We start from the raw sequence: 4375 nt of genomic DNA, 5'->3' as shown, positions 1-4375 counted from the left end.
GCGTTACCACATGACCGCCCACATGACTGATTTCACTTCAAGCCAGCCGTCTCTTTGAGCTAAGCAGGCAGAGGGATTCTAAAGTGGCGATTGTAGAGCCCAGAGATAAGGCGACCCTGGGCTGGGTCGGGGCCTGTAATGATAAGAGGATTAAGATAACAGAGGGTCTGGAAACTACAAGGGAGTCACAGATCGTCTACACAGAGCTCTAATAGTGCACTAAGGTAATTAACTTTTTTTTTAATTTCAACTCGTAAGTCCTTTAAGGGAACCTACAACTTTAGAAGCAAAAAAAGTTACATACCTACCCAGGTAGTGGGAAGTCTCTAAAGGGTCCAGAGGCAGGGGCATAATTAAGAGGGAGCAGCCCCTGCAACTGCAGGGGGGCCCAGAGGTGTGGGGGACAGCCTCAACTACTAATCCTTCCATTTCTCTGATACTTCAGATCAGGTGTTTTGTGGCTACACATGTTATGAGTGTGAAGATCTTGATGACCACATTTGTTTTATGACCCTTGTAAGATGGGCCCTCAGGCTGTGAGGGTCACCAAAAAAGGGCAAAGGAAGGGTTGTGAACATTAAGGGGCCCCATCCAAGTTTTACATGGGGACCTATGATTTGTACACCCATGGGGCTTCCTGAACCCACCGCTGCAGTGCAGGCTCACTCCGAACATATTATTATTATTATTATTGATTTATAAAGCGCCAACATATTCCGTGGCGCTGTACAAAGTAAGAAACAAACATGGGGTACATAATACAGACAATGGTGTACACTAATATACAAGATACATAATTAGTGACAAAGTACAAAACATGATACAGCATACAGAGTACAAAATACAGAATTGGTAATGACAGTTAAAAGTAACATGATGAATAAAATGTATAATGATTTCCAAGACACAAAAGTGGGAGAGAGCCCTGCCCTTGCGAGCTCACAATCTAAAGGGAATGGGGGGAAACAAGAGGAGGGGTAGTATACGATAAAATATATAAAGGCAGTGTGTTTTAGGATACCTAGTAGGAGTGCAATTTGGTCTTAGGACAAAGGGAAGTGGCCTAGGGTAGCGCATATGCTTGTCGGAACAAATGAGTTTTTAGAGTAACAAAGGTTGGCGAGTGACGGATGTGTTGTGGGAGGGGATTCCAGATCTGACAAGAGCATGTTTTTGTGGCAGTGCTCTACTTTAAGGATGAGAGCAGCGGTGCCTATGCACGGCTTTGCTCATACACAGAACAGAGTATAAACTAATAGAGGGTCCAGGTCAGCAGTGGTGAGGTCAAGGAGGACATGGAAAAATTCTGGACCATCCAGAGGCTTCTACGTAAGTATACAACTTTGTTTGTCTTTAAAGTTACAGGTTTACTTGAAGTCTTTATTAACGAAAAACTCATATATTATATTTACTAGTAGTGGTAATATGGGATATTTTCTTTTTGTTTCTGTAAGTGCCATCAATGCTTTTAGCTTTTGGGGTTTTTTTTGTTAAAAATGTTACTTTATTAAATACCGGCGCAATGATGTTGTGATGTACTTAGCAGATTATACTTTTGGTAAGGCAATGACAATCTTATCAATTAGCTTCTAAGTGAAGTAAAAAGGTTTGGGTATTAACCCCTCCAGTACCTTGGAAACCATTTATATTTTTTTTCCTATTAGTTTAATGCTGTGTTTAATACTTTAGACCATAGATGAAATTTGAATTTTATCCCACCCGCATTGGAAAGCTTGAAAGGGCTAAGTTCAATGAGCCTAGATGATGTCATACTGTACAGTGCGCTGCTACTCTTTACCATCCAATCAGCTTGTCATGACATGTCTTCATTATCTGGAGTGCAGTATAGAGGTCCTCCTGCTGGTTGAAATGCTTGGATGGTACACCTTTAACAATATGAACCATATAACCAGCTGGAAAAACATCGAAAATGTTTTTCAGCTGTGTATTTGCAATCATCCTTATGTTTAGGTAAATGCTGTTTTTTTCATGAGCTTTAAAAGAAATTTACTTTCATACCAATGTCATTTTGCATGCAAGGCTTATGCACTCAGAAAGGGATCCAACCTTTGCATACCATCTGTTCAAGATAAAGATTAGTAACCAAATCATAAGACATTCGACAGAGAAGTCTCCTGAGAATATGAGAATGCAGTTGGGAGAAAAGGTCTGTGAACCTACAGGGATTTCTGTATTTCTACATGATTGCCTCCTAAAATATGATATTTACACCTGGGTATAATAGTAAGTAAACAGATTTAATAAACCACAAACACATGCAACATTTTACACCACTGTTTTTTGTTTTTGTTTTTTCAACTAATGGCTTAAAGGAGAACCATGGAGAATAATTTCCTTGAGTGTTGACTAAGAATAACATCTGTCGTACATTTTTTTTAATTCTTATTCTTTATAAGCCTTATTAAAAATGCAGTGCAGTTTAAATAAGGCCTCGCAGTGCACATTGCAGCCATGCGTACAGCGGGCAATAGGCACAAACCTCAGAAGTGCATAGACCGCTCTGTCTGTACAGCAGTGTATTGCGAAAATCACTGCTGCATGCATTTTTCTCCAAGAGTAGAGCTGTCTCATTCTTGTCAGTGAATGGGATCAGCTCTGCAATGGACAACAATGGAGAGCAAAGCTGATGCCATGCGTTGAAATGTAAATGCACAGCCATATAGTGTGAAGGAGGCCTAAGGTGTCAGCTCCACCAAAGTCAATCAGAGTGATGTTTTCCTTTGACTTCTATGGAGAGGTCATGCTAAATCAGTAGAGATACTGCACTGACCTAATATCAATATGCTGCATGTTGGGCCCAGACTTAAAGAGGAACTGTAGTGGAAAAAAAATAATGAATACAATTGCATTTTTTACAATATTCGTTTATAGATTATTTAGACAGTGTTTTCCCATTGTAAAGTCTTTCCTTTCTCTGACTTACATTCTGAAATGTATCACTGGTGGTGACATATTCGTTACTGAGAGTTCTATGCACAGAGGGAGATGTTGCTTGCTTGGCAGTTGGAAAAGGCCGTTATTTCCCACAATGCAATAAGGTCCACAGACAGAAAACGTTCAGGGCTTTGGTCATGAAATCCATCACACTGGGAAGGGGTTTCACCACAACATCAGCCATGCAGACCCCCCTGTTGATCTATTTGAGAAAAGATAAAGGGATATCAGCTACTGATTGGAATAAAGCTCATTCCTTGGTTAAAGTTTCTGTTTAGAGAGAACCTGAGTAAAATAAAAAAAATTAAGATACTTACCTATCAAGAGGTCTCTGGACCCTCCAGCGGCTTCCCATGTCTTCCTCCAGACCACCGCCACTGCCTGGAGCCTCTGGAAGATTACGTCCACACTCTTCTCCATGGATGTTGCACCCGCGCGATAACAGCCACGCCTAGATGAGTGGCTCCACTTGCTGCGTGGTCGTAGCCATGCTCGGGCAGGTGCAATACGCATGAAGCAAAGCACATATCCAAAAGCTCTTGTTGGAAAGGTTTTGGGGATCCAGGAGAATGTGAGAAGCCTCTGCAGGATCCAAAGGCTTCCCTCTTCTTAGGTAAATATCTCCTTTCATTCCACCTCAAATACACTCTAAACCACAGGTGTCAAAATCCAGGCCTGGAGGGCCAGATCCATGCCAGTGTTTAGGATGGCATGGATCTGGCCTGATGGACCGCACCTTTCTACCTGATGGACCACAACTTTCCTGATTCAGACCCATCAATTAATTTGAGCTGTGTTAAAAATGTGTGAGGACCTCGGCCCTCGTAGGACCGATTTGACATCCCTGCTTTAAACGAAAGTAATGTCTAATGTCACCACAGTTATGTGCCGAATATTTGTGTTACCCTCCCGTAGTTCGAAGAAATTCTTGTGAGACTGCCACAGGCATTCTTGCTCATCCCTATTCAATACAAGGTGTGTTTTCTATGAACTTTCTATCCTTCCTGAGGTGTTTACTAATGCCTATGCATTTAGCAGTTCTGTAACAACAAATCTATTCAAAAAGAAAGAAAGCGAAAAAAGCATACATGAAGTCAAAATGTCATACTACAACATTAATTAGAAACTCTTCATTTTCTCACTTCACTGACCATTTTCCAGCTTCCTGAGAATGCATCAAGTCTATTAATTAAACTTAAACTGCTGTTAGATATTTTTCTTCTAAGACATGCTGTATAATGCAACAGATCTAAATAAATAAAAAAATCTCACTATCCCTTTCACACCGTGAAGCTGTACATTTTAATTATTTCACGGAGATAATTCAGTCTAAAATTCACCTGAATTTTTCATTAAACGGCTTAAATTTCATGTTTCCTTTTTTAACTTTTTTTTTTTTTCTTTTAATCAGGCATTTTTT

This window comes from Hyperolius riggenbachi, chromosome 5 (assembly GCF_040937935.1).
Source record: "Hyperolius riggenbachi isolate aHypRig1 chromosome 5, aHypRig1.pri, whole genome shotgun sequence".
NCBI classification, from domain to species: Eukaryota; Metazoa; Chordata; class Amphibia; order Anura; family Hyperoliidae; genus Hyperolius; species Hyperolius riggenbachi.
Note: the sequence above shows the minus strand (reverse complement) of the source record.